The following is a 16,823-nucleotide window of genomic DNA, read 5'->3' as shown; positions in this document are numbered from 1 at the left end:
CCTCAGCCTTTTGGTCCTCCCTAACTAGACAGTCAAGAGGCAGGAAGTACTGGGCTGTAGCTGACTGGTCCCTTGCACAGGTCCTGTACTGGACGAACGTTGCCAATGATGCTCTTGGGAAGGAATATGAAGGTGATATGCAGGAGTAGATGTGGGAGTCATCTGTCCTAGTCTGCAAAGGAGGCTGGAGACATGCCTGCCTCCTATTGTTACTTACAATGGGATGAACTGCTGCTCTCCCTACCCCACATGGATCCTCATAGTCAGGCCTTTGCTAGGGTAGAGGCTGGCATGCAGGCACTGAAGAAGAGCGGTCCCTGGAGGAAGTGATGCTAGTAGTGTTCTAAGTCTCTTGAATTATGGCTAGAGAGATGACCTTCCCAAGTAATGGTACCTCAGTGGGGACCAAACCATTTCCCCTGAGTGAAGATTCGAAAGCATGGCTTCCAATTAAGTCTGCACGCGTACCATACCTGCATTAATCTCAGCCTGGGCTAAATGCCTGTGGGGTAGGACCACAGCCTTTCCGTTCTGTTATTATATCCCACAATGCCCTCAAGAAGAAAGCACACAAATACTGAGTCGTAAACTCTCCTGTGGTCTTTTTCCCTGTCCCTCTACACTATGCTTGACTGAAAGGCTCTGTTGACTGAGGGGGAGAAGCTCAACTCATCCAGCCAGCTCCTGTACAACCTACAAACAGCAGAATGTGGTAGACTTCATGTTGAGCCCCTTGACATTTGTAGACATTTGAAGGCATTTGTAGCCTGGCCAGGTTCTGGAAGCCTCTACTGCCACATGTGGAAACAGCCTCCAGAGAATGAGATAAATGCAGCCTGACCCCAGGCAGCAGCCAAGAGTGAGAGAGAAACAGATCCACCCTGCTGCTTTGTTGCGCATGCTGAGGACACAAGGGCCATGCCCAGCCCACTCTCAACTTCACAAGCCGTTACTGTAGCCATCCCCTGCATTCTGGGGTCAATTTTATATAGTACAGCCTAAGGGGTACAAGGGAGTATTGTGAGCATCCAGGACTCAGCCTGAATAGGCTGAAGAAAAATAGCACAAAAGTTCTCTGCTGACACAGTTGTGTGGCTCTTTGCTCTGCTAGCCATCACCAGGAATCTCCTGGATAGACTGGATAGTTTCCGCTCTGATCTGGCCTCTTGATAGCTCCTGCTTCCCCCAAGTCAAAGGCCTCCTTACCACCCTCTAGCCACTTCTGGCATCACTCTACTGAACATGGAATTCACTGCTCCCCAGATTCAGTGTCTTACTCGATCGTCTTCAGGAGTCCCCTAGTAGCTTCCAGCCATGTGCAGTATCCCTAGTGAACAGCTCCCTCCGACTCATCTGCCTTGTGTGTGCTCCAATGGTGACTGCTTACAAGGAGATTCCAGGCACCCTCTGCACGCTTGTCCCTTTGTATCTTCAGAAGACTGAAAACAACAGCATTGACACTCTACAAACACCTGAGAGCAGGACCCCACCATGATGTCTATAAGGGTCCAGGGAATCCTAGTGTGCATAGGGCAGCTGACTGCAGAAGCAACTAAAAATGTCCTGGGTGAATGAGTCTGGCTCTCCAAATCATGAGTTGCTCTTCTACTGTCCAGCTGATGGAATCAGCCTCTCCTACAAGCTCTGGCAAGGGCTTAGAGGGCAGGGTTTAGACTTAGGATCCTGTGTAAGCAGAAAGATGAAATACAAGGAGTCATAACACCTCTACTGGCCGAGGAGCTCTTTCTCATCTAGACTCTAGCTATCATACATACACAGGGAGAGAAGGGGTGAATAAGAGAGGGATCCTGTGGTTTTCCACTGCTCCTGTAGTCCAGCAGCACTCTGGCCTTTCTGAAGCTGCCCACCATCCTATCTCCACATCACCTGTCAGCAATACGTTGATAATATTTCCCCTGCTTCCAACAGCTAGCAGCTCTCTGAAGCAAAGCCTTAGAGTTTGTGATGGAGCAGCAAGATTCACAGCCATGACTCGACAGAACTCTGTTTCATTAAGATGCATGAGTCCCATGAAAATTTTAACTGCCAATCAAGGTGCTCACCTACTTGACTCTTTCCTCAAGGGAAAAACCTGGTGAGCATTTGTCACCCCAGACCAGATGCTGGTACCTCATTATAAGTTCCACTGTAGGTTTCAACCTCAGGAAAACAGTTATCCCATCAGTGGAGCATGCTTCCCACTTGGGAGAAGATGAGATGAAAAGATTTGGAAAAATCCTTTGAGGCCACTGCTGTGACTTTTGAAATGGGTCTCTATAAAAGAGGCCAGTGGCCCTGAAACAAGAAGAAAGCACCAAGCCACCTCGGGTTCATCATATGTTCAAAACCACAAATTCTCTCTCTCTCTCTCTCTCTCTCTCTCTCTCTCTCTCTCTCTCTCTCTCTCTCTCTCTCTCTCTCTCTCTCTCTCTCTCTCTCTCTCTCTCTCTCTCTCTCTCTCTCTCTCTCTCCTCTCTCTCTCTCTCTCTCTCTCTCTCTCTCTCTCTCTCTCTCTCTCTCTCTCTCTCTCTCTCTCTCTCTCTCTCTCTCTCTCTCTGAAGAAGGATAATGTGCCTAGAATGTCCTTAGCTTCTCTTGGCCATGAGCCTGGTCTCCAAAGTCACGCATTTTGTTGTTCCTGCATCCTCTAGCAGGATGTTGTTTGGCTTCAAATCTCTGAGCTTAATGCCCTGTTTCACGGCTATGGCACTTACTTTACCAGACCACTGCCCCCCATAGCACCCAGCAAGGAGTATACTATGCTGAGCTCTTCTGCGCTTTTTGGGTTCTTTCTTTTTTTCTGGGACACCCCTCCCCCATTCTGCAGCTAAGCATTGTTTCTCTTTATCAAGTGGACCATCACAATGATGATGTTTGAGTGATCTATTGCCTTTGTTAAATCCACAAGGGTTCTACTGCTCTCAAAATACCCTTGAGGAATTCTGAAGTCAGTCTCCACATATCACTACAAACCTTAAGAGGTTGGAAAAGCTCAAGGCCTCAGCAAAGCAGCCAAGGCATGTCCTACACAGACTAGCCTATCCAGACCTGTGGGGAGTGTCCAGCTGTCCAGCATGGTCAGGCTGGTAATGTTGTGCCCAAATTCTGAACCCCAAAATCACCAAGAGACCCATTCCAATGCAAAAACTAAGAGTCTTTTATTGTTTAACAAGTTAATTAATTCATTTTGGTTCCTCAGTCCAACATAGTGGTTGGTGGAGAAGGACCCAGAGGGACTGAGGGTGGGGAACTTATTGGGGGAAGGGCAAGGGGAGTGTCGAGGAGTCTGTAACAGTTTCAGGATTGGTGCACTTCCAAGCTTGGATGACCTGTCCTGTGTTGATTGGTCAACTGGTTGCTATGGCCTATAGGCCCTCCCAAGGCGGTTGCTATGCTCTGTATGCCACTATTACACATCCAGAGCCTGCCAGCTAACTTCTGATTGGTTCCTTGCCACATGGAGGTTATCTGGCTTCCTAGTGAGGGACGAAGTTGGCAAAGGTCAGGAAGCTTGGCACATGTTGCAGAGTCAAGGACCTGCTTGCTGGGTCTTCTCTGCAGCCTGTCATGGCTGCTAAATCAGGGGAATGGGTGAGGGTCTGGTTCCTTCAGTAGGACCTCCATATGCACACACAGGGGTGATATCCAGGTCAAGGATTCCACTGTAGTTGAGGACATGAACACAATAGTAGTGAGATAAGTTCCTGGTAACTCTTTTAAGATTGGGTTCATGCTGGGCCCCCAGTAGTATAAGGTAGAGAAATTTTAGGAAGCTGGGTCCCAGGTCCCAGTCTGAAGATAAGGGCCAGGAGCCCTGCACTGAAATGCTATCTATCAGCTCTGGGGGGACAAGTGGGAAGGATGGATGACATGAAGTCAGTGTGGCTTTAAGGCTGGACTGAGCACTTGGACCTCTGTGTTGTAGTATGGACACAGATACTCGGACACATACCCACTGGCTTTGATAGTAAACAAAGAGTTACACACAATAAGCTCTTTGACGTCCTGTATCTGCAGTTCTCAAGAGGAGGTAGAGCAAGCCTTCTGCCCAGGAGTTAGGAGTTGAGTTCCCATTGAGTGGCTTGATGGAGGTCACACAACAAATGAGGTTTCTGGGTCTCTCCATTCTTCAACCTGCAGGCCCCTTTGACCAGTTGCCTTAATGATTCTCCATTTGAATTTCCCAGTGCCCTTGTGGTGTATATATGGCTGCACATTTTGTCCCTGACAAATATCTATGACCTTGATATTGTGGACTGCATCCAACTGGATGTTCATATTCTCTAATGAAATAAAAGTGTTCAGCTGTTGTTTTAATCAAGTATGACAAGTGGAAGACAATCAGACATGGTACTCTGCCCTCTGTCAGGCTTCTTCTGAGTGTGGATGGGCGTTGTTCCGGGCCCCTTTCCTTTCTTTGATGTGTCCTGGGCTTCAGCCCCTCAGCTATTTCTCAGGGACTAGAGGAAAACGCATGTGCAGTTAGTACCCATCAGGTAACAGATGAGTAGGCTCCTGTGAGGCCCCTCCCTGCTCTGCAGAGGCTGCTGCTCTCTGGATCCTCACATGGTGGGGACTTCTTTCTAGCTACAGTTAAGTGCATGCTGAAAGCCCTGCCCATGTGACAAAAATCTGTCACTGCCTTCCTACAGAAGGCCTGTCTCTAAACACAATCACACAGGTGTGAGGGCTGTGCCATTTCAGTCTGGGGAAGATAGCAGTATGCATCTCTTTTGAACTGCAGGCGGCAAAAGAACCGTGGATGGCATGGCTTCCCTCTTCTCTGCCTCTCCTGTGTCTCCTTTCAGGGTGGAAGCAGTTTGCAAATCAGGGTGTTGCCCAGGAGGCAAGGGCATTGCTCCTGAGAGATTGCTGAATCTCATGCAAAGTCCAACCACCACTGAACATGGTGGGGAGGGTGGAGGTGGACTCTACTTGGAGGTCTCTTACTTGGGACAACAGAAGAAAATGAAAAGCATGAAGACACTTTAACCCCCATGACCTGTCCTCAGGCAGGTGCCTGAAAGGCCAAGGGCAGGATACTGGCTCTTGGTTTCTGGAGAAAATCAAAAGGGGAGGGATTTGTGTGGCATGGAAAGGTATATGGCTGGGGTCTCAATCTTTATTGGGGTGCTTTAGACAAGCCCAAGGTTCTGGAGAGCCTTTCAGAGTGGGAGACATTTCCATGCTTTACTCAGAATCCCTCCTCTGCATTTGGCAAGGATTTGGTATTGATGCACAGGTGATAAATGATATTTGTGTCAAGTCCAAGGTCAGAGAGCACAGCTAAGATGGTGTTGCCTGGGCAGGTCTCACTTGGAATAGTATGCAAAATTTACTCATATTTGGTGAACCATGGATGTTTCTGAATGTCTTCTAGTGGGGTGCCTTCTGTGGTGCAACTGGAAAAGTTGGTGTATAAGGCCTTTAGTTGCCCAGAGATATGACATGAGATTTCCTTTGTCCCTATTAGGATGTATTATGAATTCTATTAAGTGTTTCCTAACCAGTGGAGGAGCCCAGTGCTCCTAACTCAGATCCACCCATCACTCTCTTCATATCCTTTTCTGAGAAGGAGTTTGGGGGCATTGATGGCTCAGTTCCAGTGTCCAACTCTAACCTTGGTCTGGAGACCAAAGTCAATGACCTTGACATTGCTGTCTGCATCCAAGTGGGTGGCTTAGGCTTTGTTATGTGGCAGTATCTGGACACTGTTCTGGTTTGTTCATATTGTTTATGGGCCTCTTCTTCCTGCAGTCATCAAGATTCCTCCCCAGCACATTCAGTTATTAAGTAAAAAGTAGATGCCATTGTGATGTGGAGTAGTCAGGATGCATTCAGATGCTGTGGCCTTTGGTGAATGGGGTCGTTTCTGACAAAAATTTAGCACAGATGCTTCTCTGTGCTTTCCAGGATAGGACTTGTGTGCCCACTGAGTCCCTGCAGGCCAGAGTAGTCTCATTTTACAGAGTCAAGCCCATACAGCTATAGTTAAAAAAAAGCACCATGTACTCACTCCTGAGGCTCTCTTTCTGAAGAGATGGCCTAGAAGTGAGGTTGAGCTGCCACCTTGCTCCTTCCCTGACAGGTCCTAGTAAAATTTCAATCCAAGAACTGGAAACCAAACCAACATAGGTGTTATGCCCACTTTGTGGGACCCCCAAAAGACCACTACTAAGGAGGCAACTCACCGAATGCAAAGGCAAAGGTTTCTTTATTGTCAAGCTGCGGCAAGGATTCTATCCACTCCGGAGCAGTGGAATGCTGTTTACAACTAAGGGGGTTTTTCAAAGGGAAAGATCATAAGGCTGAAAGCTGGAGATTGCAAAGCTTCTATGGCTACATAGGATAAAACAATAACTGTGTTTAAGCAGGATTCAATTGAGTAGGATATTGTAGGAGGTATTGGGTTATGGGTTTGTTAATTATCTTTTGGGCTAAGGATTTTTACAACCACGAATTGGTGGTTATCTGGTTTTCCTTAGAACAAAGGAATATTGACATATCTGGTGGTGTGTTAACTGGACTTAGGTCTCTAGTCATGTACTCAGTCCTTGTCTTTTGTGTTGTCTTACAGAGCTCAGAAGAGCCCAGAAATTCTCTTTTTCCTATATGGGCTTTGTGGTCTAAGTTTTAGATTTTTATTAATTTTTATTTCACTAGGTACACGAGTCTGTTGGATTGCAAAACCAGCTCCCTGGAGTATAGGGACGAAACTCCAACCCAGACCACAGACTTATATACATGCTGTTTTCTTTTTCACTCACAACTGTTGCATGTGAACAAAAAATGGATCCCATACTGCTCACATTAACCCACAGTGGCTATCATGGTTTTTGTCCTCAAGGACCTTTTTCCTTCTTGGGATAATGCTAAGGATCTATGGAGTTACTGAATGAGAATGGTCCTCATAGGATGTGCTTGATTCTTGCTCCCCAGTTCATGGAACTGCTTGGGAATGATTAGGAGGGTGTCCTTGTTGAAACAGTTGTGTCACTGGGGATGGGTTTGGAGGTTTTGTTTCAAAAGCCCATGCCTTTCCCAGTGATTCCCTCTGCCTCCTTACTTATGGATCAAAGCATGTTACTCTCACTATATCTTTGCTCTACCATTATGGACTAATTCTGTAAAATATGAGGCTGAATTAAACTCTTTCCTTTATAAGCTTCGTGCCTTGGTCATGATGTCTTATTACAGCAAAAGCAACTAAGACACCTCAGTAGCTTTTGCCTCAATGGATCAAAGAGGCAGATGCTTACTTATTTAGAAGTCTAAGCTTGCGTGATGCCTTAGTGGCCTTTGTGGTTGAGTATCTCAGATCACTCCAGGTTTTTAAGGAGGTCATTGAGGTGAGGAGCAATAAATAGTCCTACCCAGCTGGGATGCCTACGAACCACAACAATGACTAGCATGGCACGATATCCAATTTGTCAGAGAGCTCCAGAAATGCAGCTTTTCTGAGCCAGAGCCAGTGCTGGGACAGGCATCTATCAAGAGATGCAGCTGCACTTGAGTCACCCCTTCTTATAAATGATTCTGCACCCTACTTCTGCAAGGGGCCCCAATAAACCTACTGCTTGAATAAGCTAGATGTGGGTAGAATAATTCCTTCAGTCTGCTGTTAGTACCAGATCTGGGGTATGCTGGCATTTTTTGTGTCTATCCAAGGAATGTCTCTGACCACATGTTTAAAGAAAGCAGGGTGGCAGTAGAGTCTTGCTCCGTGGTCTATGTTTCATATTTTCTGCCAGTGGCCAGTGCCTGGCTATGTTGCTGGTGGGTGGCTTCACTTTGAAAGTACTCACATTTTCACTTTAGTGTAAAATGAGCCATAAGGGACTATGAGGATTGGTGGTCTAGCCCATGGAAGAATCACTTCTGGTGAGCTTTCTCTCCAGCCCCCTATGGAATAAACCTGGACAAGCTCTGTTTAAGAGAGAATTCTATACCCTCAGGTTCCCCATCCCGAGGCACCTCCTACTTCTTCACTTATGTCATGTGTTCAGGTCAGTATTAGGGTCCATTCTGACAGAATTCCACACCCAGGGTTTAGTCAACCCTGATCAGAAAGCTAGAAGAAGAGAAGTTATTTGCCTCTTTATTTACCTCTTTAGGGATGGCCATCCAGGCTGCCACTGTTGAACAGACTGTCCAGCATCCTCCAGTGTGTCACTTCAGGTTCTTACAAATGGACTGCCCTGGGGCAGACTCTCAGGGCACAGCTACTAGTCACAATAGCTGCTATAGCAACATGTCCCTGCCTTTGTCTACCCCAAGGCACTCTCACCCCACTGCCCACTCAATGATAGGTAAGGTCTTGTCCAGGCAAGCATTTGAGGGTTCCTGCTCCTGAAACATGGCTTCTATTCCTCTGTTGCATGAATTCTAATTGTTCTTAATAAAAACTCAGAGTCAGATATTGGGGTTAATGTTGAAGATCATTGGGGTTAAAGTGGCCAGACTCTAGAGAGTTCTTACCTATACCAGTACTCAGACCTGAGGGCTGGTCCTGACCTTAGACCACATCCTCAGACTGCTTAGTCTGCACTGTTCCTCAGACTGAATCTCTTTCTTGTCTTCTCCTGTTCTTGTTCTATCATCCAGAGTAGTATATTTTCTTACAATAAGCATTAGGTTCTGTAATTGCTGTGGGATGGAGTTTCCTCCATGATGATAGGAAATAATTGAATCAAATTTGGCAGAGGGGCCTTCAAGAGGCCCCTCTAGGAGTTTCCCAATGCCTACCTTTGTCACACCTTGTGCATAATCCAGAAGTGAGGGGCACTCTGTTTGGATTATGCTTAGAAACAACATTGTTTCTAGGAATGCCCTGCCTACAATCCCTTTTTAGATGACCTTGTTTGCCACAATTGAAATTTACATTTGACATTTAAATTTTTCTGAAAACCTTTGGAAATCACTCCTATCCAAGCATCATCATGGTCATGAGATTCAATGTTGACTGTATCTTGGATCTATTCCTCCAAAGTTACTGACCTTGCCTTTTTTGAGACAGGGTTTCTCTGTATTGTTTTGGAGGCTGTCCTGGAACTCGCTCTGTAGAACAGACTGGCTTCGAACTCACAGAGATCCGCCTGCCTCTGCCTCCCGAGTGCTGGGATTAAAGGCATGCACCACCAATGCCTGGCTGACCTTGTCTTTAAAGTCCTAATTATCCTTTTGCATTGAGAATTAGCATTTTCAGAAGTCAGAGATTCAATTATTATTTGACTAGCTTCTGAATTCGGTACCATTCTATTTATTGTTGTCAGTCTTTGTAAGAAATCAGTGAAGGTTTCTTTCGGGCCCTGTATGACTTTAGTAAATGACTCGATCTTCTTTCCTACTTCTTCAATTCTGTCCCAAGCATTCATAGCTGCTGCAGGGCATAATGCCAGGGTGTGGTCATCATATAGGGATTGCCTTTGTATAGTAACGTAATCTTCTCCAAGAAGTTGATTTTGGGAGATTTCCATACTTCTAGCTCTATTAAGTTGTTCAATGATTTTAGTCTCATCTTTGAACAAGATCCTCCATTGTAATTGTGGACCAGGCTTCAAGACTGCTGTAACCAGTCTATAGGGATAATTCTATCACAAACTGACCACGAACTTAACATCTGCTTCATAAATGGCAAATGCATGCCATATGAGACTTACCACTTCCTTGAATCTCCTTAAATCTAACGTGGTCACAGGGGTCCAATCAGCTTTTACAGAGCCTCTATCATTTGGCAATCTCTGTAAAGTTACTCAAAACATTAAGGTCGGCTGTTTGAAAACTTTAGGCTGTTCTTTTCTAACCTTATAATGCAGTGCTGAAATTGGTTCTCCTTTAAATTCCTCTGCCTGGGTCTGAATATCTCTTATGATCTGTTTTATTAGTTTTTTCTAAGGCCTGTATGTTGGCACTCATACCAAACAACTTTTTAAGAAATAAACCAAGAACTATTAGACCAACAACAAAGATTATCAAGATGATAATTAACAGTATATCAATCCTGGCTAAGTTGACTATACCTTCCTTTAATTGTTCCATTTTTAAATCATGCATTGTGTAATCATATAAAGAACTAACTCTCTCCATTGTAATAGTGTTTCCCATTTTTAAAGTGGGAAAAACTCTTTTAACTAATTTCTCCCTTTAAGAATTTCCAATTTTCTCACCAAATCTGCCAACAATAATGATGAAGAGATATGGCTGATTGCTGCTGCATAGAATGGTAAAAACCTGACTGGATTTCAAGGCAGCTACCTAGTTTGGCAGCAGCCTGAGTAGGGGGTCCAGGGAAGCCCACCAGGAGAAAAGAAATGAAAACTTAGCCAGTAGTACAGTGACTCCTGCTGCATGTTGCTCCAGCCAATGCAGGTGGCTGCAAAGTCACTGGCAAGCAGCTTTTTTTTTTTATTTCAGATCCCCATGTTGGGTGCCAGATGTTGCAAGAATTCTAATTGTTCTTAATAATAAAAACTCAAGAGTCAGATGTTGATGTAAATACTGAGGATAAGAGGAGCAAAGCAGCCAATCATTAGAGAGTTCTTAGCTCTACCAATGTTCAGACCAAAGGAGCGATCCTGTCCTCAGATTGCTTTACTGCTCTGTTCCTCAAACTGCACTGCTCCTCTGACTGCAGCCTCAGACTGCATCTCTCTCTAGTCTCCTCCTGCCTTATAGCCCTCTCTCCACCCAGCCATCACTCCTGTCTCCACCTCCTTAGTGCTGGGATTAAAAGCGTGTGATCCTAAGTGCTGGGATCACTTTTGTATGAGCTCTGTTTCTCTTTTAGACTGATTCAACCTCATGGGTAGCCTTGAACTAACAGAGATCTGTCTGCCTCTGTCTCCCGAGTTCTGAGATTAAAGGTGTGTACCACCACTGGCTGGCTTCTATGGCTAACTAGTGTAGCTAGTTTTGCACTCTGATCTTCAGGCAAGCTTTGTTAGATCATAAACACAATATCACCACATTCCACATACCTTCTCTTTAAAGTTCTGTCTTCAGTGTTCTGTTAATTTGAACTTCAAAGGGAATGAGAGACAATTCTGTAGCAAAGTTTGATTGATCACATCCCAGGAAACACAGAGTCTGGTTAACCCAGATTCCATGTTCTCATATGGAAGCAGTTTCAGGGCACTAATAAAACAAAGATAAACCATGACACTTAAAAAAATGCATTGGTGCAAACATTTAGAGGGAAGTTACAGAAGGCAGTGGAGTGATGGGTAGGGATGACTCCTAAAGAAGGATGAAGTACTCCCAGCCTCCTCTGGTTTCCTGGTCTCGTTGGTGGGAGAGAAGACCTGGTCGAAGAAGAGGCAGACTCCCTTGGTTAAGTACTGAGCTGAACTCAAGAAAGCCAGTAACAGAGAGGGAGGACTGGTGATCAAAGGGATTAAGACTGGGCTGGTTTAACCCCCAGAAACAGCTGACCAGACAAAGGTTAACTCTTGAATCCCAGGCATCAGCCTGGGAATCCAGCATGGGACTGATCAAGACCCCCTGAATCTGGGTGTCAGTGAGGAGGCCTAGGTAATCTATTGAGCCTTGGGCAGCAGATCAGTACCCATCCCAAGTATACACACGGACTTTGGACTCCCATAGAACAATGTGAGGTGCACTCTCACCCTGAACTCTAGGGGAAGGGTCTAGGCCCTGCCCTATATGAAATGACAGACTATGGACACCCCCATGGAGGGCCTCACCCTTCCTGGGGGAATGAGGGGATAACGGGGAGGGGGGGCTAGGGGGAGAGCACGGGAGGAGGGGAGGGAAAGGGAGAGGGACCTGGAACTGACTTGTGAAGCAACCTTGTTTCTTATCTAAATTTAAACTGGAAAATAAAATAAAAAAAAAGGATGAAGTATAAAATTTGACAAAGCTACACAAAACAATTTTTTTTTTGCCTTGGAAAAGCAATGGGAGGCAATGGGAGGTGCTTAGTCCTACAACAACTTGATAGCTTGATATGCCATGCTTTGTTGACACCCATGGGAAGCCTGTCTCTTTCTGAGCAGAAACAGAGAAGTGGATGGATGAGGACAGAGGTGGGGGTGGGGTGAGGGAATAGGAGGAGAAGAGGGAGGGGAAACTCTGGTTGGGGTGTAAAATAAATTAATTCAATAAAAATAAAAGTAAAAAGAGCAAGTTTTTACTTTGATTTTTTTGGGGACGTATATCTTACTCAGGATTGTTTTATCTAGCCATCACCAGTCAGACATTCTCTCCACCTCTCTTATGGAGGAAGGCTCTTGATAAGAACTTTAGGTCTCAAACTTGGCTGTCTTCTCTAGACCCATACTGCGTTGGACTATGATTATACCGAGTGAGGACCCTTAGGATGAAGATGGAGAGGACAAGGACATAGTAAGGATGGTGAATATCAGCAGCAGTCAGGCAAGCTGTCTCCAGAGTGGAGTCTGCCTCTAGTTAGGACACTTTAGTAGTCAGAGAACATATGGGAATCATCGCTTGGCCTGGTTGACATAGATACCATGGCGGCAGCAGGGAAACATTAAGCAGTTTTGTTGTATGATCATATCTAACTTTGGAATTTGTCACTGAACACCCCACCCCCATCCCAGCTCCTCAGGATAAGTGAGTTCTTTCCCTTGGACAGCTCCTATCTCAGCAGAGAGCTGTGAAGGTTCAGGACTGCTAAAAGCCATGGAGACACTAACGAAAGGAGCATTTTGGTTCTCTTCCAACCCCACGCAGGGGACAGTCACTAGTGATCTATCTTAACTAGGAGGCAATATTAATCAGGTTTTCAGTTGAGATTTAGAACTAGGGATTTTCCTTGGCAGTGGTAAACAAACAAACTGTATGGCAAAGTGAAGATTGTAACTCCATGTGTTGTTTGAGCAGAAGGACAGCCCATTGGACATACTTGGTGAGGTTCCTGGGCTATCCCAGTCTAGTTCAGGAGTCCCCATCTGCCAGCAGCTCATGTGTCTGGTTTCCCCAGACAATGACATCCTTCTCCAGCTGCATCATTGCAGGGAGCTCATTGGTTTTGTTGTAACTAGGTGTGCTTGACCAAAGCAGAGCTCTATGGTCCTGAGTTAAATCCACGGTTTTCTTGTTGGAGTAAATAAAGTCCCCCCCCCTTAACACCCTCAACAGCTTTCTGTTGGAGGTTAGGCTCAGGGCTGCTGCTAGTCAAGGGCTCTACTAGTGAGGTGTGTCCTCCAGCCAGCAGTGTTTTAACTCCCACAGCATCAGTGTCCAACACCTATATGAGGAGGTAGTGTTGGTGACAGATTAAGTAAGACAATAAAAACAAATGCAACATAAAAGAATACAACAATCTTTGCTTCATTAAACAAATATTCCACAACATAAATGAATGTAACACATCTTAAACTAATATCCCATAACACCATATAATGTTTAATGCATGGCAATATTCCCAATTTATTGGTTGCTTCCCACCCCTTCTTCCTATTTTAATACTTTTCTCACCATTAAACCTTCCTAGTTTGATGTGTAGGGTGCCTAGGAATTGGAGAGAACTTATAGATTCCAGGGAATTCCCCTATCTCTGCCCACAGGTGTCTCTAAGATCCAACCAGATACACCCTGATGTTCCATTCTAAAGAACTGGGAAAATTCTACTGCCAAGTACTTAGAAGTTTCCCACTTCTACTGCACTGAGTCCTAATTGAATATTCCCTAATGTTTACTCTGAGAGGTCTTGCCCCCCCCCTCCGAGAAGCTGTTTTCCAGTTGGGGTTTTCATACAGACAGAAGACGGGAGTTGGGGCAGCTACTGCAGAGAGAGGGATATGTCTCCACAGCCAAAAATGCCCTGGTGACAGAGGGATTCTAAAAGTCGTTCCATTGAGAGTCCAATGACTCTGTCATTGCTTCTGAGGCCATAGTAGGTGTGGTGGCTTTGGCCTCTTCTCAGGAGCTGAAGAAAAGAGGTCTCCCTGGCTTGAGTAAGCAGCAACCACACAAGAGAGATCCACCTCCTCCGGGAGGGAGACACAGTCAGCACAGCCTGAATGTGGAGGCCCTGTGCAGAGCAAGGCCCTGAATAGGGACATCTGAGGCTGAGGCTGGAGTCAAAGGCCAAGAACAGCTCACCGTCCCTAGAAAGATGAGGAAGGGTTGGCCTTGCCTCACGAAAGGGCAGAGAACTGCGGCTTGCAGTTTCCTGAAGCCAGGAAGAAAGCTGAACCTGAGCCAGGCACTGTGGGGACAGTCTCAGGGAATGAGGTGCCCTGGGCCATGCTCCTTCAGGATGAACTGAGTTTGTCCTGGTGGCTTTTCTATGTAAGTTACAACACTGGTACCCACTGCCTGTGGAAGGCTGGTGTAGACTTCACAGTCTGCATGTGCTTTTGACCGTCTTAGACCAAACACAAAGGCCAGGTAGACAGATTAAAAGAGGTGCCTCTACCGGACAGGGGTGTGAGTTCTCCCGATGAAAGTGCAGGGAGAGAATGGCTGTGAGAAGTCCCATTCAGGCCAGGGAGGTCTGGGGCACAGGGAGCAAACCTAACCTTCTGCACAGCAGCAAAGGCAGGACCAAAGGTGACTTTGACCTCAACATGGTCTCGTATCCAGGCTGGTAGCTTCGACAGAACAAGAGGGTGGGCATACCAGTGATTCAGGAGCACAGTGCTGGCTAAGTCCATCTGGTGCCTAATGGCCCTGCCTGTGTAGACGCACAGGTTGGGACTCTTGAGTTCATCTTGCGTACCAGTACTGCATGTACACTGGGTTCTTCTCCCTTGTTTGCTTCTCAAATGGACGATGCAGTGGTGAAATCCATCCTTCCTTGACCCATCCACCTGCCCCATCGGCACCTCCAGACTTACCCATGGACTGGCTTACAGCCTTCATACACAGATTATCCACCAACCCCTTCCCTGTGCAGTGGGCGGGGGCAGGGGATGGTTTTGTGGTCTAGGCTCAGAAAAAAAAGACAGAAAATAAACATCAGAATCTACTCTTGCCTGCCTGGCACCCAAGTTCAGGTTTTATGGGTCTGAATCTACACTTTGTGCTATAGGATATTTTATAGAGAAGATCAAGGGAGCTAGAGGTATACTCCAAAACCTCTAAGGAGGAACAAAAAAACATCTGTACGATATGCTGTCACAATGCGGGTCTTTGCCCTCCAGTCACGGAGGTTTTGACTCCACCGCATCCTCAGCCCTTTCCTCCATCTTCTAAAGCCCTGCAGATACTCACCAGGGTATAATCCAAGTAGGGCATCTTCTCTTGCATCTCTGGAGACTTAACGTTGGGGTATGGTATCCCACTATCACCACATACCCGTGGTGGGTTACAGAGCCCGTGGCATAAGTCATCAAACAGTCATCATCCACGTGAGATCAGTAAACTGTTATTTTGAACCAGTTGTGTGTGGTTACAAATCATGGCTGCCCATTTCTCTATTCTACAAAGCCAGATGGAGAGGGGTTTCAAACACTCCACCCACAGCCCACAGACCCCAAGCAGGCCACGGCATGGTTTGGCAGGTAGGGCCCAGGGCCGTCAGCCTCAGAAGACAAGAGCACACCACACCTACTGGCCCAGGTCATCAGAGAAGTTGATCCCTTCCCTCATGTTCCCTCTAACCACAGAGGAACAAGGACCCTGCCAGATGGCCTCCTGCCTGGCTGCAGCACTGTGCGGGGAGAGCCACACCAGAGTTGCTGACCCAAAGCCGGGAGCCCAACAACCATTCCCAGCTGCCAGGCACAGAGGCCTTCTGGATCCAGCGTCACTTCCACCTCTCATGACAGTGTAGAGGCCATCAGCACCTGCTCCACCGGCCTGCTCTCTTGGGCTCTTGGAACAGCTGAAGGAAGAAGGTCACCCAGCAAAAGGCTTCACAAGACTGAGTCTTGTGTCTCAGTCTGGGTTTTGAAGCTTGAGGGTAGAACATGGAATCAAGCTTTGGGTAAACCTGTGGCCAGTGTCCCTGGCCTAGATGGTAGATATAGGAGCTGGGACAATCTGGACCACAAGAGTGAGGGACTATAGGAAGAGCTACAGGTAGCATGTCCTCATAAGCAGGTTAAGGGGCACTCGCCTTTCTCTTGACAGATGTGCCAGAAGGTCAGTCTTGTCCCAGTGAGCATGTGCCTGGCCAGCACAGGTACTCATAGGAAGGGAAGAGACATACCGACTCTCCATGGACCACATTGCACAAGTTACAGGGTATGCGGCCTGTCTCATTCATCTGGAGAAGGCAGACAAAGAGCTAGCCTGAAACAGGTCTCAAGGTCACACCCACAGAGGATGGAGGCCAAGCAGCTCCCCTCTACAGCATGAAATGTACTGGTCTCTTAATAGACATGCCCAACTGGGGACTCTGGTGACTGCTAGCCTTTAGGACACATCCCGCCACTGGCACCCCAGAAATGAACCAGACTTTTGGTATACCATTGAGATCTCCCTAAGTCCCAGTGTCATGAGGGCCACTATCCAGAACAAATTAACATTGAGACGCCATAGGAGTTGTGCCGAAGAAACGAATCCTTCCCACAATAGAGGCAAGGAACAAGATGCTCCCAAATGATCAGCCTTCTTCCTTCCTGAATTAACATGGTGCTGGGAGCTCTTTAGAAAGCATTCAGTCATCTAAGGATCTTCCTTGATAAACATCTTTAAAAAAAAATTAATTCATGCCAGATGTGACCATCTGCCCCAGTGCCAATGCTGGTAAGAATCCTCCCTTGGCCTCACAGCAGAGACGAAGGGACATGGGCTGGCACTCACCGTCCGAGGCAGCTCTTGTCTCTGGTAGGTGAATTCCAACTGTTGGCTACAGGGACCACTGCATATAAGGGGCAAGATGGTGTCCG

Source organism: Mesocricetus auratus, unplaced genomic scaffold (assembly GCF_017639785.1).
Source record: "Mesocricetus auratus isolate SY011 unplaced genomic scaffold, BCM_Maur_2.0 Super-Scaffold_100020, whole genome shotgun sequence".
NCBI lineage: Eukaryota > Metazoa > Chordata > Mammalia > Rodentia > Cricetidae > Mesocricetus > Mesocricetus auratus.
Note: the sequence above shows the minus strand (reverse complement) of the source record.